Source organism: Felis catus, chromosome B3, assembly GCF_018350175.1.
Source record: "Felis catus isolate Fca126 chromosome B3, F.catus_Fca126_mat1.0, whole genome shotgun sequence".
Taxonomy (NCBI): domain Eukaryota; kingdom Metazoa; phylum Chordata; class Mammalia; order Carnivora; family Felidae; genus Felis; species Felis catus.
Window position 1 is genome coordinate 44,931,271 of NC_058373.1, and position 24,940 is coordinate 44,956,210.

Consider the following 24,940-nt stretch of genomic DNA (forward strand, 5'->3'; position numbering starts at 1 on the left):
ACGCGGTTTGCCCCACTGTGGGCTCATGCTGTCCTCCTCTCCAGCCCCAGGGTAGACCTGGGTTCTAATTCTGACCACCGTAACTAATCCATAGTGGTACCTGACTCGAGTTAGTTTGATGAGAGGGTTCTCGGGACTTTGGTGGTTCTATTAGGAATAGAAGAGCTCTGTTTCGCGGAGTTGTTGAGCCAGAAGATACAGGCCTGGGACTGCGGGTGGCCATCTTGCCCTCTTGAGAGAGATGCCCTGAAAAGGAAGCCGGGAGATGTCAAGAGGAGTATTTGCTGGCACTGTTTGGGAACCCGAACTGAGCCAGGCCTGAGGTTAGACCCCCGGCCTTTGAGCCAGCGGTTTCCCACTTTTCTCAGGCTGGTTTGAATTCAGCATGACTCAGAGATTAAGACCTAAAATCCATTCCACAGACCTAAAACTTCCCTAACCTTTTTAGATAAACACCTCCTAGCTCTTGATTTTTCCAAGGAGATTATGGCTGGTCTCATTTATACTGCTTTAGGTAGTATAAACACTTCATAGAAGGGTTGTGTTATGTGGTTTGTTAGCATTTTGAATTTTTGGCCCATTTTTGGCATTACAGTACTATTATAAATTAGGCTTCTGGTGTGCAGCTTTCACTCACATGACATCCATAATAGAGTCTCATATTTTTGGATGTAGGTGATCACACTTTCCCACCTAGAAGGCTAAGGTGATGTATATGTTTACCTTTGGGAAGAAGGTGGAGAATTTTGCTATGGCAGGTATGCCTAGGCTTTTTCATCTTGGTCCCTGATACGAGATTTATGTTCCCACTCACAGAATATGACAAGCTAATAAATTAGACTTGCTGACAACCCTTCAATGAAGAAACTATTTTTCTGCAGTTAACAGTCCTTTTTAGATCTTAATAAGCTTACTTAGTGTTAATCATCTTGTCATTGGCAAAACGGTCTCCCAAAGAACGGGAACTCTAAGGAAGACGAGCCGTATTAAAAATGCTTTTCTTCTCAGGCACAAGTCTTTAAGTGAAACACATACATGAAATCAGCACACCATACAGGCAGTCCTTACTTTGCATGGTAGTGCCGAAGTGTAAAAATGACTGAGCAAGTCACCCTGAATAACGGTGACAAAAAATGACAGTTGTTTTCGTGACCTTTAAACATTTTTGTCAAAACATTTAAAATCTGTCTTACTGTTGACTGCAAATGTATAAGGAGAATTTAGAAGCAGTAAAACTAATACTTAGTGCGTTGTGATTTAAAACATTAGACACACTGCGCATCAAGCTGTTTACTTGGTAACGAACTAATCAGAAGTAGTTCAAACAGGGGCGCCTGGGGGACTCAGTTGGTTAAGCGTCTGACCGGCTCAGGTTATGATCTCAAAGTTTGTGGGTTTGAGCCCCATGTCAGGCTCTGTGCTGACAGCTCGGAGCCTGGAGCCTGCTTCAGATTCTGTGTCTCCCTTTCTCTCTGCCCCTCCCCTGCTCATACTCTGTCTGTCTCTCTCTCTCTCTCTCAAAGATAGATAAACATAATTTTTGTTTTTAAGGTGAGTTCAAACAGTGCTTGCTTGCTTTTCATCATCTAATTCATGATGGAGAACAAGCATCTGTTCTGTGCCCTGGTGAGTAGTTATACTTCCTTCTAAGTTTGGGTCAGCTTCCAACATTTTATCCTTTGCACTTTCAATGGTGTGGAAAATCTCTAAGGGTCCCTTTAATGTAAAACTTTTGCTGGCATCACTTCCTCTGGGACTTCATCCTTTTCATCATAAACAAAATGGGTGGGGTGTCCGTCGAAATCCTGCCTATAAATCAAGTCTAGGATTCTGTCAGCATTGAATAAACAGACCTACTTAGGCTCCATGGACCTAAGTCCCATGAAACCTGGGTCCTGGACCCAACTCAGTGTTAGAAATGATAGCGCTTTCCTGTATTTTCAATATCTCTTATTTAGATCATGCTTTCATTTTTTTAATGCTCTCATGTTCCTCATTATTCTCTGAGTTAGGGCTCGGCAGAAACAATTATCCCCACTTTAGAGAGAAAGGAAATGAGGCCCCAAATAATGAGACAGTGGCAGCAATTAGGATGTTCAGCAGCCCCATTTCCTCTTCTTGGGCACAGAGCTAAACTACGTTTCCCAGCTCCTTATAAGTAGGTGGAGCCACGTGACTAGTTCTCACCAAATGAATGTGAGGGGAGGAATGTGTCATTTATGGGTTGGAACAATTAAGAGAGGGTGAGACTTCTCCATGCCTTCCTTCCTCCCTCTTCTACAGTGACCTTGGAGACCATTTGTGAGGATAGTAGAACTACAGCAGAAAGAGCCTGGGTCCCCGAGTCACCTGTTGGAGGAAATCTGTCCATCCTGCTTTGAACTTTGGCATATGTGACAAGGCCTTGTTTGTCATGTTAAGCCACGGAGATGCTATACTTTTTATCGTAACAGTTTGCCCTGACTAATGCGGAAGCTATTGAGTGCCCCGCTCAAAGTCACACGGCTTGTCATTAACAAAGGCGGGTCATGAAAACAAGCCTCCCAGATCATGTATGTATAAAGGTTTGATTATGCTAGTGGTCTAAGGAGTGGACAGACTTTGTGAAGAGGTGCTTCGAAGTTAGCGAGCGAAATAAATACAGGCCCTTCTTTTCTAAACCCACCCATCTAGGGCTCCTCATTGTGACTATTCTTGGTGGGTGGTGAATGTATCCTTTGTATTTGCTCCACATCAAGAGATCACTACAACTACATTGTAAATTAGCAAAGATACTTAAGGTCTGTTGGGTTTTCTCTGTCCATAGGAAGAAAGTCAGGTCTTAAAAACAAACAAACACAGAAAATGCAATACAAAGCCCAACATAATAAACTTTGTTATTATAGCCAGCCTGGCACAGTCTTCTAGATGGCGTCTCAGGGCTACTTTTAGAAAGCACTTCTACGTGGATCTTGTTCTGTTTCGTAGGGATGAAGTATGGACTCTCTGTCCTTCAGTGCAGTAGAGGAAGGAAAAGAAAGATGCCATTTCAGAAAGGAAGAGTCTGGTCATGAGAGTACTGCTCCTCATCGTTTTTATTTTTCAACATCAGCTCTTGGTTTATACTGGGCCTTATAAAACTAGGGAAATGAGAGAACTGATTCAACCAGGATATTAATTCCTCACAGAAGAAAAATGAGAAATTTGGAGACGCTACATTATTTAGCATGCCATAAATAGCATTAAGTAAGTGATAGGTTCAGTGCAGTCAGAGGCAGCTTTCGAAAAATATCTATCAAGGACCATGGCAGGCTGCACGATGGGAAATTCAAAATTCCATTGTTTCACATCCTTTTCACATCCATGCCAGCATCTCAACATTTTTCATGTTTGCTAATCCTGTGGGTATAAAGTGGATTTCATTGTGGTTTTTATTTATATTTCTAATTCCTCATGAGATTACGCATCTACTCATATTGTTGTTTCATTTGCCATTCTCGTGTCTGTTTTTCTAAAGGACTTTAAAAAACTTTTTCCTAATTTTCTGTCAGCTTAGCGTTTTCTTCTTGATTTCCAGGACAGATTTCTCATGTTGGTCAGAGATGGGATGGAAGAGATGGCAGAAGAGGTGAGGCATGAGGAGGACTCCCGCCACCATTGCTGGCTTTGAAGATGAAGAGGCCCACAAGCCAAAGTGTGGTGTGGCTTTTAGAAGCTGAGGACAACACTAGCCCAACAGCCAGCAAGGAAATGGGGGCCTCAGTCCTGTAAATGCATGGACCTAAATTCTGCCGACAGCCTGCATGAGCCAGCGATTACATTCTCCCCCAGAGCCTTCAGGAAGGAAAGCAGTCCTGCCACCGTGGTTTTAGCCTGGTAAGACCCATGTGTACTCTGAACCTATAAAAGTGTGAGTTATTAAATTGTGTTGTTGTAAGCTGCTAAGTTTAGTTTGTGTTAATTTGTTATGACAGCAATGGAAAACGAATACAAAAAGAATGGGAGCTTTCCAGTTGGGTACAGTGTTTCATATTTACCCACCAGGTGAAGTTTCTTAATGATGCTTAGATCTACTGCACTCTTGCCAATTATCTGTCTTATGAAAAACAGAGAAAGGTACAGGTGGGATTTTTTTCAGTTTCTCTATGTAGCTCCGTCAGTTTTTGCTTTCCACATTTTAAAGCTATGTTACTATATGTTATATTATTGTTATAGCTCTATAAATTGTTACAGTTATTCATAATTGTTACATTTTTAATCCTTTCTGAAAATCTTTGTCCTTTAACTGGATAGTCTTATAAATTTATCGAGATTAGTGAGATGTTTGGGTTCATTTGTCCTCCCTAATTTTGTGTTTTTCATTTGTCCTTCATATTGTGTTTATCTTTTTTCTCCTTTCTTGCCTTTCTTTTAGGTTTGATCATGTCTATCTTTCCGTCATTCTCTTTTTACTGTCACCAAAGTTGGGAATTTTATGCTCTGTTGCTATACTTTTACTGATTTCCTTAAACATATAAGTAGGTAATGTTTTCAAATACAAAGCTAATATTTTACCCTTCTCAAAACAGTATAAGGAACTTAGAACATTTCTTTTCTTTTTTTTTTTTTTTTACTTATTTGAGTGTTTGTTTATTTATTTATTTATGAAGGTGTGCGTGCACAGGGTAGGGGCAGAGACAGGGAGACAGAGGATCCAAAGCAGGCTCTGCCCTGACAGCACAGAGCCTGATGTGGGGCTTCAGCTAGTGAACTGAGATCCTGACCTGAGCCAAAGGCAGACACTTAACCGAATGAGCCCCTCAGGCACCCTGGAACGTAGAACATTTTAAAGTGATCATTCCCATCCTAACTTATTGGCTGTTTTCTTCCTATAAGTTAAATCTCATTTTTTAGGAGTCTCACAAATTGGGTAATTGTTGTTTTAGAAAGAAAATTTTCATTTACTTTTATCTATGTATTTATCAGTTTCTTTGCTTACATTTTCTCCTTGAATATCAAATTTTCATTTGGCGATCATTTTTCCTCTGCCTGAGGAATATCACTTAGAATTTCCTTTCATGCTGGTACTTTGGTAGCAAACTGATTTTGTTCCTCTGACAGTATCTTTACTCTGCTCCCAGAAGATAATTTTATTGGGTACAGCATTCTGTTTTAACAGTTCTCTTTTTCCTCTCAGAACAATAGGTCATTTCCTTGCCTCATGGATTGTGTTGTGGCTGTTGAAAAATCAGCTGCAAGCCAAGCGACATTCCTTTGAGGATGAACTCTTTTTTCCATGGCTGGTTTTAGTATCATCTCCTTTTCCTGGGTGTTTTGAGATTTTATTTTCTTGTCCACAGGTGAATTTCTCCTTATTTATCCTGCTTGAGATGTTTTGGGTCTTGGAGTTGAAGGTTGGAGTTTTTTGTCATTTCTGGAAATTTTTCATCCATTGTCTTCTAAATCTGTCTTACGTTTTCTCTCACTTCTTTCTTTAACTCTGATGACGCATATGTATTCCGTATAACTTGCCTTCTCCGTAGTATTTTCATGTCATCTCAATTATTTTTGATCCACATGGCATTGTGGATAATTTCTTACCTCTGTCATTTGGCTAGTTTTCTCTTTAGCGTTATCTGTTCTGTCTACTGAGTGTTTTTATTCTAGTTATTCAGTACTTTATTTCTAGATATTCCCTTTGGTTCTTTTTCACATCTGCTATATCATTTTTAAAGTTCCATGTCCTTTATTCATGTTAAATATATTAAAATATAATTATTTTTATTTTGCATCTAAAATTCCAGTATTCTCCTGATTGACATTTTTGTTAGCTGTCATCTGTAGTATCTTGCTTCTTTACTGATGATGATGATGATGATGATGATATCATTATTTTACTGTGAACTGAGATTTCATGGATATTTTGAAAGCCTTGGTTCCAAGCATGTACTTCTATAGAGGGTTTAACATTTGCTTCATCCAGTTTCCTTATCCCATGTTAAACTAAATTTTTGGCCTGATCCTTATCAGAATATTCTGAAAGTGTGATTTGGGTTGCAAATCCTTGTGTGGGCTTATTTGTGGTTATAAAAAGTTTTGTTCCCCCTCTTCCCATTGCCAAGGTCAGGAAACGTAATTTTCTTTTTAGTCCCCCTTTGCAGGTTTACTGTTCTAGTTCATCGTCTCTCTTATGCTATAACTCTTAAGGATCCCAGATTTATGCAGGGCTTTCCTATTAGACTGTTGATCTTGGGTAGGCTATATGTTTTATCTTCTGTCTCCCTTTTCCTATACAATAGTCAAAATGGAAGCTCAAAGTCACCAGATTCCATCAGAAGCTCTCCAGAATGAAAGCTGACATCATTGCTATACAAACTCCCACTTCACTATATTTTTGTCATCTGAGGATTCCTCACTTTATTTCCAGCTCAACAGTGCATTTCTAAAGGAGGTTTTCTATAATTTATACAGGGAGATCTATTTGGGGTTTCTAGTCTACCATATCGTTGGTGGGAAATTTCCTCAAAAAAAACCCCACTATATTCATTTACCTACTGAAGATTTATTGCTAAGCACCCGGCATCTAAAGAATAATAAAAGCGAGTCCCTGCTTTGAAAGAGATGGCAGTCTTGGGGGCTGGCTTCTCTGGGATTTCTTCTGAGAATTAATAACGTTTTTTGCATTTGATTTATGTGAGAACACATAACCAGTTTCTTCTCAAAAGAGAGTCTAATAGCTACATAATATGAATGCATAAATGTTAGTTGAACAAATGCACAAATTAAATATTAATTGATTACTGAAACAAGTTAGTGTTAGTTGTGTCACACGAAAAGTCTTTTTTCCTGAGCCTAATGCAGCACAGGAAAGACAGAGGAGAAGCCTTGCCCAAGAGACTGTAGGGGGGCCGTGCTTGCAACCCCTGCAGCATTTCTGCTTTGTTTTGTTTCTCTCCGATAGGTTTTGCTAGTTGTCTGTGGCATAGTCCTAATGAGAACTGAGAGGCATCAGTACATAACATATGTTGGACTGTTCCAGTTGGATCTAATCCATCATGTTCAGTAACAGCTCCTTCAGCCTCCTAATCGCTCCCCGACTCTTCACTTCTCCACCAAGTGAAGATAACATCTCATGACAGGCAGGCAACACTGTGGCAGGGGGCTGAGGGGAAGATAAACCTTAGCGTTTCTGACTCCCGCATAGAAGTACAGGTGGCAGTTAATTTCCATACAATTTCTTCTCCTGTGGAAACATTTTAAATTTAAGCCTTGATGATTCTGATAGATAGGAGTTGTTGGGAGGGCGTGATGAATAATTAATCTAATACAATGGTAACCAGCAAAATTAATATTTTATAGCACTGTAAAGCCATGTAGAACCATCCTGTGGCTGATGGGTAACTTGGGTTGGGCACAACTTGAAACCCTTCCTCACGGAAACAAGAGACTCTTCCTTTATCTCAAACATAATTATCCATTTAAATGTCATGGGTCAATTTATTAACACTCTATTCATTGGGGTATAACCTTTATTAGGCTTTATTGCTACCAGAAATTATATCCTACACAAATACAATAGAGATTTAAATGTTCTGGAGAATGAGCTGATGGTTCCTGCCTTTATGGTGTCGCTCAGTAATGGACCTTGACCAGCAGAAGATTTGATAAGTATAAAATATTACTGCTTGATGCTAATTTGGTTCCTTTTTAATGACTGATAATCCTTGTCGATTTAGTGTGATGGTCACAATCCAGTACTGTTTCCCACCCTGGATGCGATTGTAACGGGAGCCATTAAGTGTGTGTCTGCATAATAAAATTAGTCAGGGAACTACGTACATTGTTTCCAGGCCTTTGGATTTTCCATTATAGTAGTGAGGCTTGTTGGAGTGAAAAGTCTGCCATCAGCTCCACCAAGTCCCTGGCTCTGTGGACGATATGCAAAGGACTGATGATGATGATTTCTGTTAAGAAGTCCTCGAAGATTCATCATATATAAATAGGAGCTGTAGACTTTGAGCTAGGAGAGATGGTCTGGTCACTGATTTGCCTAACAAAGCTTTACACAGCTCCAAAGCTTAAATACATAATCAGTCTTTCCCAGCTAAAATTTTAAAGGGAGAAGCCTGTCTCCGGTTTGGAGATTTATCGTTCCTTTGGAAGGTTGCTGTATTAGAGAAGTTGGAATTGCTTGACATCTTTGAAAATAATTTAAATGTATGATCTGATCCTACTGCCCCCTTGTAAGGATTTCTGAGGCTTGAGGGGAAGGCAGAAATAAGGACCTCATCACTATGTAAAGGCGCTGAAATAAATAAGTGCATCTGCCCCATTCCCCTTCCTGGTCCCCCAGCTTATTTGGGATCAAGTTCAGATTCCTTTCTTCTAAAGCTGCTCTGAGGTAAGTGCCTGGGAACTACCTCCCTACGCCTGGAGGCAGCCAGAGAAAAAGTAGAGACTTTGTACCAGAGAAGGACCTGTTTTGCTTCTAAATTAAGTAGCCCTCATTTTAACCAGCAAGAAATTTCTATTCTGAATGTTCGGAAAGTCTGGACTGAGAGCTAGAAGGTAATCGAATGTAAAGGCAACATCAGGACCTTCCTAGCAGTGGACTTGTTGATGATATTATTATGTGGCATTAGCGAAAGGTTTTTTTGTTTACTAAGCCCTCTGGAGTCATTAAAACTTGGGTTATTAGAAATGAGAATGCTTGTTCAGCATTAGAATATAGAGCAAGCCACCATTCATTTTTTAACACTAAGTGTTAGAGTAAACCAACAGTTCATGGTTTAAAAAAGAAAAAAATAAATTAAAAACAAACAGAAAAGATAATGTCTGTATAGTAAGTATCTATTATCATCTCTCCTCTGCAGGGCTGCTTTTTGATTACAGAATATTAAGCAGATCAGAAAATGAGGTTTGTTCCATGAAAGATTGGAGCGCCTTGGCCCTGGCCATGGCCTTTGTCCGTCTGGAAGCTCCGTTCTTCCCAGCTGTATTCCAGCCTCTTGCTCTCCCCTTTGACCAGCGTTGTCTCCCTAGACGGAGCTATGAGCTTCTGCCCCCAGCCAACGGCCTCTAGAAAGTAGCAATACTGCATGGGCTTTTGAAGAGTACTGTAGGAGGTAACCCAAGAGCAGCCTGTCCCTTCTCTGTCCCATCCAGAGACAGGTGGTGGCAGACCCATGGGGACGATGGGCATTTCTGTGGGGCTTGAAGAGTATACATTTTCCCAAAGCCAGAGCAAATTGCAAGGGTGGCCTTAGTTTCCAAAGACCATGTCATGTCTCTTAGATTTCTTGTGTTGGTGATAACAAAGGCTAGATTTTTTTTCTTTTGAAACATAGCTCATCATTTGCCACCTTGATGTCTGCCACTATTGTTTTTTGTTTGCCTGTCTCTAGATTACAGACCCCTTCAGAAGGATGTCTTACTTTCTTCTGTGTCTTCAGCTTCTAGTACAGTACCTAATCATGGTTAAACATGCAGTAAGTATTTGTTGACTGATCAGTTGCTTTCTCCAACCTCTCTAACTGTGAAACCTGCCATCCTTAGAATCCCAGATCAAGTCCTCCGTAAAGTCTTCTCAGATAATTTCATACTGTAGCAATCCCTCAGAATGCACAGCACTTAATGTATACTGCGCTCTTTAGAAAGTTGGTCAGGAAATTACGTACAGATTCACAGTATTGGTGTTTTATATTGCAACTTAAAGTTTTGTGGAGGTAGATGTCTCATCTCTAACTAGCTTTCAAAATTTTTGAGAAGTCCATTAGCATTTTGTGGTGTCCCACAGTATAGTGCTCTCTTACACCAGTGCTCAGAGCATTATAAATGCCTAGCCCACTACCTCTTATATTATAAATATGCACTCATTATGTACTGATTGATGAATGAATTGATGCTGGGAAATCTTATGAAGACACCATTCAGTATATGGCAACCATTCATTGCCCATTATGTGTATACGCACACACACATACGCATACCCTTCCTTCTAGGGGATCTGCCCCACCTTCCGTCCTCAGTGCTTCATTAGTCATTTTTCAGTGTGACTGTACCCTTCTGGGCATGGCTGACTAGGCCAGAGCAGTCACATAATTCTAGGTTAGCCCATCACTGGGCAAGTCCATGATCAAAAGGATGAGTCAGAATAATCAGTTCTCTGACCATCAGTATGGGAAATGAGAGTCCAAAGTGGGTGTCAGTGGGTGTTAAATCTGAAGATGTTTTCAAGAAATCACAGCATGTAGAGAGAAGGTAGGTGGGGGGCTGGGTTAAATGGGTGATGCGCATTAAGGAGGGCACTTTTCGGGATGAGCACTGGGTGTCATGTGTCAGATGTGAATCCCTGGGTTCTACTCCTGAAGCCGAGACTACACTGTATGTTAACTAACTTGAATTTAAATAAAATTTAAAAAGAAGAAGTCACAGAGTGTAGAGTGGACTAGAAGAGCCATGACAGGCCGCATGCAGGCCAAAGTGATGAGAGGGCAGAAAACCCTAAGTAAGCAGCAAAAGCCAGTCAGTATGATAAGAAAAAAACGAAGCAGGGCTGTGGAAAGAAGCAGAGATGCTAAGGCAGCTACAAACAGATCCTTCAGAATCCTGTCAGTTTCGGTTTTAGTTCCAACTTAGTCCATGCATCTCTTTACTAGCACTTCCTTTGACCACCTCACCCTCATTGGTATGGCTGCCATCTAAACAAAAAACAAAAACCAAAACCAGAAACTAGGAGATGTTGGTGAGAATAGAGGAAAATTGGGACCTTGATGGCAATTCAAAATGGTACAGCCACTATGTCAGTTCCCCCCAAGTTAAATATAGAATTACTATATGATTCATCAGTTCCACTTTTGGATTTGTATGTAAAAGAGGTGAGAGCAGAGAAAAAATATTCATACACCTGTGTTCATAGCAGCATTATTCACAATAGCCAAAGGTAGAAGCAGTCCAACTGTCCATCTACAGATGAATGGATCAGCAAAACGTGGCATATACGTACAATGAACGTTACTCAGTTAAAAGAGAAGGAAACTGACGCAGGCTACAACCTTGAAGACATTCTGCGAGGTCACAAAAGGATGAATGCTATGTGATTCTACCTCTATGAGGTACCTAAAGTAGTCAAATTTATAGAGATGGAAAGTAGATTAGTGGTTGCTAGGGGCCAGGGGAGTGATTGCTTAATGGGTATAGAGTCTTAGTTGGGAAAGAGGAGAAAATTCTGGAGATGGGTGGTGGTGATGGTTGTACAACAATGTCACTGTGCTTACTGCCACTGAACTGTATGCTTAAGGGGGTGAAGATGATAAACCTTATGGTATGTGTATTTTACCACAATTTTTTAAAGTCTTGATTTTAACTAAAAGTACCGTTTTATAAACATGGATCATTCGTTTTCAAGACAAGGACAGAGACACACTCAAGCAAGTAATGTTGATGGCATGGGGGGATGGAGGGAGGGGATGTAGTAAGTGTCCAAGAGGAGGAGTCCAGGCCAGAAATGGTGGAGACAGGAGATGAACTCGAGGCAGCCTTAGCAGTGAAAGGTCGATGATCTTCCTTCTGGTGTCTTGCCATTGCCTTCCCTCTCCTGTCCTTGGTCTCCACCTAGATGTGTTCGCTTGCCTCTTTTCTGTTGGCTTTTATTCCATCTCAAAGCTCAGCTCATTCATGGCTTCGGTTTGCTCGTAATTTTGGCCCTTCATGGTCCAGAACGGCCACTGGTCTTTCCCTCCCCTAGACTGTAGAAATCGAGCATTAGAAGCATCAAGTATTTTAATTCCACCTTGGTTAAAATTATAGTAGAATTCACTTGCCTTTGCTTTTAATGATCCTTAATAAAGTACTTTAAGTGAGGAACTGGTTGACAAGAGATTCTGAGGATGCAAAGTACTGGGATACCCAATATCTTATGTTTAAAAATACAAGGACGAAGATTGGTCAGTATTTACATATCAATGCTTGTAAAATTTAAGCTAAATCCATACTGATTTTTAGGTTTTTTTGTCATTTTGGAAGTTTCAGTCTATATTTGTTTTAACTGAGAAGACCAAAGGACCTTCTTATAATGTTCAGAGGTTTGCTTTAGTAGTTCTGAGGAACACTGACTTGTAACCTTGAGGCTATAAATATTTGTTAGGAAAAACCACATTTATTAGAATGTTTGCTGTACAGAATTGAATTTGTTCACTTGAAGTTACAAACTATGTTTGCTCACCAAACCTGTGTAATTAACCACTGAATAAGACCTCATTCATTTAACTGTAATTAATTCAAAAAATATACATGGCTTTGCAAATTTCTCTAGAGTTAGGAACATTTTTAAAAGCATTTGCCCTTGCAAAAGTTATTTTGTGAGAAAACAAGTAACTGTAGTAGATAGCCTTATGAAATGTTGTTCCCAGTGATCTTGGCTTCCCCTGTGTAGTACCCTTCCTTTGACTATGTTCTGGACCCTGTGACTTGCTTCTAATGAATACAATGTGGCAAAAGTGAAAAGCTGTTATAATGGAATTTTTTCATATTCCAGTCTCCAGTTATTGAATCAGATACTAATCTAGGTGTTGCTGTGAAAGTATTAAATGTGATTAAAGTCCATCAGAAGTTGACTTCAAGTATAATCTGGGTAGATGAGATTCAATCAGTTGAAAGACCTTCAGCAGAGCTGCTACTTCCCTGAAGAAGGACAAATTCAGCCTGTGGATTGCATCTCAGCCCACACCCAAGAGTCCAGACTGTCCAGCCTGACGTCCTGCCCTACGCCTCTTGCATAGCCAGCTCTCACAACCACATAGCCACTTGCTTGTGACGAATCTCTTAACATGTATCTTCTACTGGTTCTGCTTGTCTGGTTGAACCCTGACGGACACAGATGCCACTTCAGAGATTAACTTATAAAGACTGACTTTCACCTTGCTCACATTCTGTCCATGGCCCCTCGCACATGCTTGCTCTGATGGAAAGGGCCAACGGCAAGAAACAGAGAGAGGTCTTCAGCCAAGAACCAGCAAGAAACTGAGGCCCTCAGTCCAACAGCCAGTGAAATGAATCCTGCCAACATTGAGTGAGCTGAGAAGTGGATCCTGCCCCAGATGAGCCTTGAGATGACTGTGGCCTCAGCCAACACCTTGACTGTAACCACACACTAGGCCCCAGCTAAGCCATGCCTGGGAGCTGTGAGATAAAGTTGTTTATTGTTGTTTAAAGCCACTCAATTTGGGGTAATTTGTTATGCTACAATAGATAACTAAGACAGATTGACTCCAACAAATTGATTTTAAAACACAGTGAAAAATCTCATACTTCTGGATGAATTTTAGCCACTGATGCCTTCTGATTTATTCCACATTTCCCAATTCATTATTCTATGATGGAAAAATCTAATGGGCCTAACGCACTCAAAGAGGGACCTAATAACAGACTACCTAATAGACCCAAACATAATTATTAGCTGTCTTTGGGTCAGGTGCCCATTGCTGGTCCAATTAGCTGTGGCCACGATGGAAAGTGTGGTTGGGACGTGGAGCTTTATAATTCAACCGAAGGCTGATGTTCTGTCAAAGCCGTGGGCAAGACAGTTTCTCTGGAAGAATTGATGAGCAGATCCAAAGTCATAATTTATGTGCCTAAGAGCCAGAATCACAGACTGTAAATATAACCAGTCACTGGTGATATTCAAAATATTTCATTAAGTGTATGGTAAGGGCACCAACCTTCCCAAATGATCGTTCAGCTGCTCAGAGTGGATGCCAGCCATGTGCCATCCTGGTGTTACAAATGAATATCAAGCCTAATATAACCCTCAAGTGCTTTCGCATACATTTATTTTCTGGAAGTATTTAGACACCAGAAGTGCTGAAAGAGCAGAACACAGGTCTGTTGAGCAAATGAAATTTACAACATCAAAAGAAGAGACAAATATTAAATACCTGCACACACCTTGCAGGTCAGCTTTCAAACCATGACATAGTTCACGAAGACTTGAAGAGTCAGGACCAAGCTCTGAAAATTGTCTGGTGAGTCTTTGTGACAGGTCATAGAGATGACCACTTTATCATGGTCAAGATTATGTGGCTACTCATCCTTTCGTAGTGTCTGTGGCATCTTCCAAAAATGGAACCCACACTGATGGACTCGATAATTCCATTGTTTAGCAAATAGCTGTGCTCTATTCATTTTATAGACAGGGACAGGGCTTTAGATTAGATTATTGTTTGGCAAATATTTACCTCCCCTTCACCTTCAGTTTCCTGGGAAGAATATATTACCCTGACTCTTTGATGCTAAGCTTGGCTCTATGACTTGTTTTGGTTTCATAGCAGGATGTACTGCCCTGTCTCTTGACTTGGGCTTGGCCACCCATGTGATTTGTCAATGGGAAATGAGCTGGAGATACAAGACTTGAAACAAGTTGCATTTCACCATAGAAAGAAGGTGCCTTGGGTAACCTCTTGTTTAAGGACAGTGAGACACATGGAACAGAACTTGATCCAGCCTACAACTTCGTGATTGTCAATTTTATATAACTTGACTGGGCTAAGAGATGCTCAGACAGCTGGTATAACATTATTTCTGGGTGTGTCTTTGAGGATGTTTCTGGAAGATATTAGCGTTTGAATCACTAAACTGAGTAAAGAATATCCACCATCACCAATGTGGGCAGGTGTCCTCCAGTCCTCTGAGGACCCAAATAGAGCGAAACAGTGGAGGAAGGGTGAATTCAAACTCTCTCTTCTTGATCCAGAATGTCCACCTTCTCCTGCCCTCAATCATCAGAGCACCAGGTTCTCGGTCTGAAGACCTGAGCTGAATTATACCACTGGCTTTCCTGGTTCTCCAGTTCGCAGACCACATATTATGGGACTTCTCAGCTCTTATAACCTGATGAGCCAATTCCCATAATAATTCTCTCATGAATCTACATATTTTCTGTCATTTCTGTTTCTCTGGAGGACCCTAATACAAGCTTAGAGCTAGATCAGTCAACGCCCAAATGACCCACAGACATAGGAGAAATAAATGTTTTTTAATCAGTGCTTCTCCAGAAAAGATTTCTGTTCGGCCTTTGCTAAGTGTATTCCTTCTGGCTGTCACAAGGTTATTATCATCTTTTTGGCCAGGATGATGTATTCAGCTGTGGCCTTGCCGTGTCACAGAGAAACTCCTCACAGATAAACAGGAGACAGTCACAAAGAAACCCCGCACCAGGCCCACCACGCACAGCAAGCTTCAAGTAACTGCTCCACAGATGTGCCCACAGAAGTTGAAGAGGCAGCTTACCAGATGTACAAAGCTGCAGATCAGAGGGGATATAAAACAGTTAAACTTGCTTAAAGGCACAGTGTGTCACCATCTAACAGTTACGTGCATCCTAAGCCCCACCGAGGGGGAACACGCGCTGGCCTGTGCTCCTGGCTGTCGGCATGCCAGGAAGATTATAAAAATGCCACGCTGTGATATGTTGCCCTCCTGCCTGAGACGCTACTATTAAGCTGAGTATTTACTGCACCTATTCAGACAGGAGCAGCATTGCAGAGTGCTACCTGTCTGCTGGTTGGATAAATTAGGCGTGGGTGTCACAAGATTATAGCCGCCTATTGTTCTGTCTGCTGAAGGTGGGAAGAGATGAAAGTCCCTGGTCTGCCCTTGTAATGTTTCCTGTGAAATGCAGGAGGCAGCCTCTTTTCTTCCCAAGTTAATGGCCAAACAAGATCTGGGCTGACTATATTAGAGTTTGGGGCATAATTAAAAAGACAACACATGGCAAAGAGGAGGGAAAAGGCATTTATTTATAGCGGGAGCGCATAAGTGGAAGGAAAGGGAGGGCAAAGCAAAGGGACCTGGGAAAATCAAATGTGCGTGCCACAGAAGGTGAGCTCCCATACTGCTGTGAGATCGGTGCTGTAATCGGAACAGAAACGCTTGGCAGTCAGTGCACAGATGATCCTCAATTTGTTCAACTCCTCTCAAAATATTTTTTAGACAAATTGTTTTGCCCTCGCATTTCCATGCTTATATGGAGTTATGAACTCTAAATTAGTGTTAACAGAAATTGACAAGCTCTGCTTTCAAAAATATCAGCCAGCCAGCCCTACAGGCTTAATTATGGAGGGAGAGAATGGTGGGTGCAAAAATCCGGTTTCAAAATTTTACCACATGCAATATAAATAAAAGATGATCTCATCCCCTAGTAACCTTACAGATCAAAAAGAAAATAGGAAAGCGACGGTGCTGGCACTTAGACTTATTTACCTTGCCTGAACAGTTTTGCTGTATTTTGACAAATCCAAAATTTGCAAGTTTTGGTTGTGGTGCAGAAGGGGTAGGAGCACTACTTTGTGCATCTTAGACATACGTTTAGGAAATCCCAAGAGTTAAAATAACACATACAGACGGTTTACATAGAGATGGTTTCTTCACATGTCACATCAGACTGTGGAGATTTATTCTTCAGCAGACATCTGTTGAGTACCTACTATGTGCGAGCAATGTGTGTAAGTGCTTTTGTAAAAAGTGTCCTTTATAATGCCTTCTAGCAGGATGTCCTGCGTTTTATGCCTATTTTTTCCTTTCTAATACCAAACCCTATGGTAGTGGGAATGGTATTATACTGGCTCTTTTTGAATGTCATGGTCTTATCAACACACAAACCAGGAACGTTCTTAGACCTCTGCCTCAATGCCTAGTTTCAGGGCCCAAACACCATTCGCCCAACTGGCTGCCATTAGAAGTTCCTCTGTGGCTCATTTATCATTTTGGACGTTGCATACTGCCACCGGATTAAGGTGACCACGTGATCTGATTTACCAAGAACATTCTCGACTTACTCCTGTTGTCCAGTGTAATTAATAAACAACCCTCCATAGTGTCCCAGTTTGGACAATATTTTTTACCCTACATATGATGTGCTTTTATTCCTAATTAAGCTAGGAAGTGCTGGGGGCATCTGGGTGGCTCAGTTGGTTAAGGGGCTGACGATGGCTCAGGTCATGGTCTTGTAGCCCGGGGGTTCAAGTCCCGCATCAGGCTCTGTGCTGACAGCTCAAGGCCTGGAGCCTGCTTCCAATTCTGTTTTCCTCTGTCACTGCCCCTCCCGTGCTTACACTCTATCTTTATCTAATGTCTTATAATAAATAGACATTTAAAAAATTTTTTTAAGCTAGGAAATGTTGAATGAATGTATGAATAAATGAATCTATGTAGGCATGTAGACAGAGACTTTGAGAATTGAGGCCAGCTCTTTGAAATTTGCAGGCTCAGTTTACCTCCTAAAGGATGCTGCCAAAGGGAAAATGGATTTGAACCAAAAATGACGTCTCTTTCAGGGTAGCACACAGTTTCTTAAACTTCTTGACATTTTGATTCAGATAATTCCGTGCATCGTAGGATATTTACAAGTATCCCCAGCCCAGCCTCCACCTCCTAAATGCCAGTAGCACTCCTTCTCCATCTGTGACAACCAAAAGCATCTCCAGACATTGTCAACTGTCCTCCAGGAGAGGACAAAATTACCCCCAGTTGAGAACCACTGGGTTAGAGATGGATACAAAAGATTTCAAATATTACTAAAGACAGCGAAGGAAAGAAAGACACACTACAGCATATGAAGCAGCATGGCATTCTGTGTACACTCAATATCATGCACTTTCAAAGCCTGGAGTGCAAATCCTTATTTTAAACTCTAAAATGCACAAAAGATATGATATCAGTGAGAACTCAAAGACAGTTCAAGTTCTGGGTTTAATATCTACTCATTTATTTTGGGGGCTCATATTTAGTAATTACTTCATTTACTTGCAGATAATAGACATGAAGTCAATCAAATCACGTTGTTTTGTTGCCTTTTACATGTCTTGCCAACTTTATAATATGGCATGATTTAGGTCCCTTCTAGACCGGACTGGAATGAGAACGGATGAATCTTTAGAATTGATCCTTTTCCCCTCCCTATTCCTCCCTCCTTTCTTCCTTCATTTCTTATTTTCTTCCATTCTTTCCTGTCTTTTCTTCCTTCCTTCTTTCTTTGATATTTATACTTTTTGTTTATTGAAATCACTTATATTTTCCATAAAATAAATGAGTGTATGAAAAAAGTAAAGCCTGTATCCTTCCAAATGGGAAAAATGCTAAATTTATGACATCAAGTTGGATGCGGCTCATTTACTTCAAATGGTATAAAAAATGAAATTAGCAGTAGGTTGTTTCTCTTAAAGAACTTAATCTGTAAAAAGAAAAAAAAATCTGTTGTTTCAAATAATACTGCAAATACTGTTTTATTCATTAATCTTTTTTCAAGTTCATACTAACCCAAGACAGATGTATATGGAAATTTAAGTAGGTTTCTTCTTTTTACTCTTGAAAATATTTTTAGATATACATGAGACTTTAGATTTTTAGCTGTCAGGATTATCTTTCATCAAGTCATATATGGTAACGATGATTCACATTGAGAATGGCCAAACGCTCCTCCCTAATTTCTTTTTTTTTTTAATTTTTTAAATGTTTTATTTTTGAGAGCCAGACAGAGACAGCACTAGCAGGGGAGGGGCAGAGAGAGAGGGAGACACAGAATCTGAAACAGGCTCCAGGCTCTGAGCCATCAGCACAGAGCCTGATGCGGGGCTCGAACTCACGGACCATGTGATCATGACCAGAGCGGAAGTCAAATGCTTACCTGACTGAGCCACCCAGGCACCCCTGTATTCCTCCGTAATTTCTATATGCTAACCCTTAAGGCAATTTTGAAAACACTTAATTGTAGTGCATAGAGGCAGCCTAATCTTTGAATAGAGTGTGGAGTAAATAACCTCACAGTGGATATTTTCACTCTATTTCCTTCTGTGATGTTTCTGAGAAATATCTTAAGCGATATCTTTACCCACGTACTGTGCCCACACAGTCCCTAATGATGTGAAAGAATTAGTAGCTTACTTCTTAACAAAATGTATTTAGCGTCCGCAGAATTTTATTGAGCTCTATTGTAGTGTTGTGTAATGGACACAGGGTATGGTTTAGAGCATGACCTCTCTTCTCCCTAAGTTCACTTGTCCAACAAAAATACCAGGCATGCCACCTATGCCATTTTAAAATTTCTAGTAGCTACCTTAAAAGAGTCAAAATAAATAAGTAAAGTTAATTTTAATAATACATTTTATTTAAACCAATATATCCCAAACTCTTTATTGACATAAAAATTATTGAGATATTATTGCATTTTCTTCTTGTTCTGCATCTTCAACATCCAGTGTATATTTTACACTTTCAGCATATCTCAATTTGGATTAGTACATTTCACATGCTCAGTAAACCACATGTGGGTAGTGGCTATGGTATCGAACAGGGCGGACCTGGAGCAGTAGTCCCCAGAGTTCAGTGCCCTTAGCAGCTCAGTGGGGCTTGGGAAGAAAATCTTAAAATGCCTATATGTATGTATTTTTATCCCATCGTTAAAAAAATCTTTTCAGAAATATTTTATGCACATACAAGTAAATAGTTGTATTTTTGTCCCTCCTTATGTTCTAAGGCTACCATAATACATGTACAAAATCTGTGCCTTACTTTTCTACTTCATGTAATTGGGAGATCATTTCCAAATATGCATTGGATGTACCGAAACTTACTTAACCAGTCTGCTGCTGGTGGACTTTTGGATTGTTTCTGTCCTTTGCTAATACAAAGCAGATACAAAGGTATTGAAATGCCGTAGGTCGTGTCACCTGTGTATGAGTAACTCTGTTTTAAAAAAATTAGAAATAGAATTGCTGGGTATATGGATTTTGATGGAATTTACCACATGTCTCACAGTAGAGATTATATGCATGCTAGGGAGGTAAGAGAATGCCTCTTTCCCTTCAACTTTGTCAACTCAGTCTGTTACTGAGCTTTCTGATCTTTGCCAAATTATAGGAAAAAAAATATTTCAATGTAATTTTGTTTTATATTGCTCTTAAGAATGATGTCTTGCTCCCTGCAAACCCAAATGTATATCAATTTCGGGACCTTCAATTCTGTGCCATTTCTATTTATATGATACATTATTTAAATCATTAGAATATTATGAGAGATTTTCTTATTCCTTTGGGCTAGTTCCTTCTTCTTATACTATTTTTTTTAGATTTCCCCTAGCTAACCTTGCTAATTAATATATTTTCTAGAAAAGATAAACTCAATTATTGTATTTACTGGGATCAGGTTAAATGTGTAGGCTAACAAAATAAGAAACCCATTTTGGGGGGTTATTTAATGCTCTTTGTCCTGTACTCAAAACTCAAAAATTTTTAGAATTATTTTTTAATGTTTATTTATCTTTGAGAGAGACGGAGCATGAGTGGAGCAGGGGCAGAGAAAGAGGGAGACACAGATGCCAAAGCAGGCTCCAGGTCTGAGCTGTCAGCACAGAGCAGGCTCCAGGCTCTGAGCTCTCAGCACAGGGCCCAACTCTGGGCTACAACTCACAAAGCATGAGATCATGACCTGAGCCCAAGTCAGACCCTTAACTGACCAAGCCACCCAGGCACCCCTGTCCTGTATTCAGTCTTGTCTAACATTAAGATGATTAACGTGTGTGTGTGTGTGTGTGTGTGTGTGTGTGTGTGTGTACATTTGCCTGGTATATTTTACTCATCTTTTGTTTTCAACCTTTCTGAATCCCTTTGCTTTGGGGACATCTCTTATGTATGACATAAAGTTTAGATTTGCTTTGTGACCCATTCTCAAAGTCACTTTCTTTTACTAGGTGAAGTGAATCCATTTATATTTACTGGTATGACAGATAAGTTTCATGTCCTATTTGTTATATTGTGTTCTCTATTTTATAGTTTTGTGAAAATCTTCCGACATATGTTTTATTTCCTTACCTATTTTTGCATGATAAATAGGGAAGTTTTATATTTTTACAAGCGGTTACCCTTAAATTTTACATTTATATGGTAATGAGCCCTCAGAGTTCTTTAGGCATTATAACTTATTCAGAGCATAAAAAATTACATGTATTCCTTTCTTCCCATTTCTCTTTTCTACCACCCATCTTTTAAGAATTATTTCATCTTTCTTAGTGTTCTTCCTTTTTGTACAATATAGGCAAGTTGTACTCTTGCCTATATTAACTGATTTGTTAATGTTAAAATCTGTTAACTACAAGTTTTTGTGTATGAATTTGCTTAGCCTTTATTTTCCAGCTTCTTCTGCCCTTACTCTCCCAACTTATGTTACTTATATCGTGTCTGCATTTTTAGGGCTCAGAATATTTACATTCTGCTCTGTAATCGGAACCACCCATTTATTTTAGTGCTAATACATTCAGTGCTCGTGTTGATCCCTTTTCTATTTTATCTCAATTGGCTGAAGTTTGTCCTCTAAGCTACTGAATCCTTGCCTGTTCAAAAGTATTTGCCTATTGTCCTTCTACCCAGATAACATCTTTAGGTTACACATTCTTTTCTTGAGGCTGCCGTAGGTGTTATTCCCCTGACTTAGAAGTCAGTCTAGCATTGACTGCTTCTATGAAGTCATAGGCCAGCACACGCTTTTTCCTTTTAGAGACGACTCCTTGGAGCATTTTGGTGGCTCAGTCAGTTAGGCATCCAACTTTGGCTCATGTCATGATCTCATGGTCTGTGGGTTTGAGCCCCATGTCGGGCTCTGTGGTGATAGCTCAGAATCGGGAGCCTTCTTCAGATTCTGTGTTTCCCTCTCTTGCTCTGCCCCTCTCCTGCTTGTGCTCTATCTATCTCTCAAGAATAAGTAAACGTTAAAAAATTTTTAATTAAAAAAATAATAAATGACTCTTTGCCCAGCTGTCCAAGGAATGTTGTTGCTATTGTGTTGTCTTGAGGTCCAATGACTTTACTAGGATATGTCTCAGTGTTGGCTGTTCTGAGTCCATTTTCCCCAGAATATGGTGTGTCCTTTCTGGTGTGGATACAAATTTCTTTTATTTCAGGTTAATTTTCTCAAATTATGTTAAGTATTTTGATAACAATGCTTTGTTCTTCAGCAACCCCAATTATACATATGTGGACTCTCCTTTGCCTACCTTCTCCGTGTCTTCCTTTTTATCCTTAAACTCTTTCTTCACTTATACTCATTTGTCTTCCTTCCTTCCTTCCTTCCTTCCTTCCTTCCTTCCTTCCTTCCTTCCTGTGCCTCCACCTTCCTTTTCTATCCCACGGTGTTTTTAGCAGTGTCCAGTCTCCCTGGTGCTTCTTCCAATTCCCCTTTTATTTCTGTGGAGTTTTAATTTCCTTTGATTCTAATTGCCTTCAACCTTTTTCCTAAGCTCTGCCAGATCCCATTTCACCTTCCCCTCTGTTGCCTCTTGCTCTCTTCTCTGACTTTTACGTCACTGATTTGTGTTCTTCCTTCATAGAATCAGTTGTTTCACCAAGCTTCTGAGATTTTTTGGCAAGAACTTTGGTCATACTTTTCATCCACCCTGTGGCAGTATCTTCTGGTGCTTATCTGCGACTTGTTTCATTGTTTTCCTCGCCTCCATTAATCCTCTGATTGTTTCTTTTTGACTTTTCATCTCTGCAGTGTGGGTATTTCCTCAAGTAGGTACTTGTAAAAGTTCACATTGGGGAAGGGCCAAAGCCAACTGGAACATTCTTTATGTTGCAGAGTTTTGTGTGTAAGTTCGTTTTCTTGAGTCAGTGGAGTTTAGCACCTATGAAGTTTTTCCAAAGCGATGTTACTTTTCTCCCCCTCTGGCAGGGATAAACTGCTTCCTACAAGTATAACTTGTCTCTGTGATTTCTCTCGTGGCCTCATTTTTTTCTTCTTCTGGAATAAAACCAAGTATAAGGGTGCTCCTCCTGCCAGCATATACACTCACTTTTTGCTGTTTCATATAAGATAATAGGTTTTCCATCTCAGGGTAAACCTCCACCTTTCAAAAGTGTGGGTTTACTTTTTCTTTTTCCAAGATCTGTGCTGCAGTGTCCTCTTTCTTAATGTATTCCTAAATAATCTCCACTACCCTTCCACTTATTTTGTAGTTTGAGGTTCTAGCTATTTCTTAGTTTTGTTAGAAATGGAGTATATCTTTTTCCTCTTCATTTTCCTTCTTGCTTTTGAATAATTTACAGACAGACACCCAAAGTCTCTTCCATCCTTTCAAAATTACTCTTATTTGTATATAACTTTTAAGGCCCACAGTATATAAAACATGTATAGCATACAAATGTATTAGGTTGCATGCTTCCTGCATATTTTTACTGATGAGATAACTGACCAACAAAGCTTAGAGAATACTGAAGTCAAGAAAATCCTGTGTGTAACAAATGCTATTATAAAGGTAGATATGTATAGCTGTTGGTCCAGAGAAGTAACATTTTCCTCTTCTGTAAGTCTGCATAAATATCACACACTATGTGGGCAGTATGTGTTGAGGACTAATATCTCCTAGAAACATAATAATGGTAACACACTGGTGATAGATGTACAGTTTGATAGTATGATATTTTGTAAAGCATTTTCACATACATTGTTTCATTGGATCCTCCAAATAACACACTGGATGTGATATTATTATTGCCTATTTATAAATTTGGAACCTGAAGCCCATGGGGTTTAAGTGACTGGTTTAAGGTCACATAGCAGAATGTCAAACCCTGGTCACTGGAATACTTAACTGCAGCCTGAGATTTAGGGAGTGATAATGTCCCCTTGGTAGGATATGGGCCCATGTTTAAAACAAGTCCCATCGGGGGCACCTGGGTGGCTCAGTAGGTTAAGCGTCCAACTTCATCCCAGGTCATGATCCCATGGTCTGTGGGTTCAAGCCCTCCATCAAGCTTGGTGCGAACAGCTCAGAGCCTGGAGCCTGCTTTGGATTCTGCACCTCCTTCTCTCTCTGCCCCTCCTCCACTCACACTCTGTCTCTCCCTCTCTCAAAAGTAAATAAACATTAAAAAATAAAAATGTCCATTAAAAAAAACCAAGTCCCGTTGTTTAATAAGCTGCCATGTTACAAAACTCTCCTAATCAAAATACGTTAATCCTGAATTCCTTTTTATTTAATGAGGTAAAAGTAGATGAAGATGTCAGTTTCTTCAAGTGCTTGAGGGAATCATTCCAAAATCTGTTAGATTGGCTCCATAACACAAAAAGAAGAGGAGCTATATTCAATCTTCGGTTTATTGGATCGTTGCACCCATTCAAGGCAGGTAACTGAAACCAAAAAGGATTTCAGACCGAGAGCTGGAAAACAGTGGAATACTCTTTGTAAACTTACACATTTTATTTTCAACTTATTCAGGTTTCAGATGACCAGGGACTTGGTATCAGGTCAATTACTATTTGAGAGTACATCAAATAATCATCAGTTAAAATGTCGTAATAGCTTCATTCTTTGGAAATAAACTGCCTCTTCCATAATTTATTCTGATGCTTTATAGCCAGATGAATGCAATCAAATAATTGAAACTTTTATCACTTCTAAATGTAGCTTAGGCATAGCCAAGTGTATGGTATTTTATTGATTTATTAGTGTAGTCAGTGTGTGTGTGTGTGTAGATTAGCAATGCTCAAAGATCTCACAAGATGTATAAACAATATTTTGAGTTTGTCATCATCTGCCAACCACAACCAATTTTTTTTCACAGATTTATGAGCTCATAACTATTTGATAAGATTGTTTTTAACATAATGAAAAAAACTCATGTCACAGATAGCTGAGAGATTTTTCCCATAGACATTTAAAAAATAATACTGAAAGTTGGGGAATGGTAAAATTTAGTCTTTGGAAGAACTGGCAGTTCCTCCTTGACAAATATTCTTGTCTAGAAGTGTTCACATTTTACTGTTAAAACATGAGTTGCAAAGCTACAAAAAGAAAGGAAGGAATAAAGGAAGGAAGGTAGGGAAGAATGGAGGAAAGGAATCATATTTCACTCAAAAGTATATATTTATGTATTTAGAATTTCATGTGAATCTTAAAGTTGAGAAGAGGCGCTTTTTTTATATGAAATCATCATAC

General features: G+C 39.7%; 1 long non-coding RNA gene across 1 annotated transcript in view; it reads left to right on the plus strand.

Annotated features, from left to right (window-relative positions):
• LOC123385913 overlaps window positions 1-24,940 on the plus strand; it is a 69,888-nt gene that overhangs the window by 10,957 nt on the left and 33,991 nt on the right. Inside the window, exon 2 of the long non-coding RNA XR_006599179.1 lies at window positions 3,557-3,855. This is a non-coding gene — a long non-coding RNA (uncharacterized LOC123385913). The remainder of the gene's footprint in view (window positions 1-3,556; window positions 3,856-24,940) is intronic.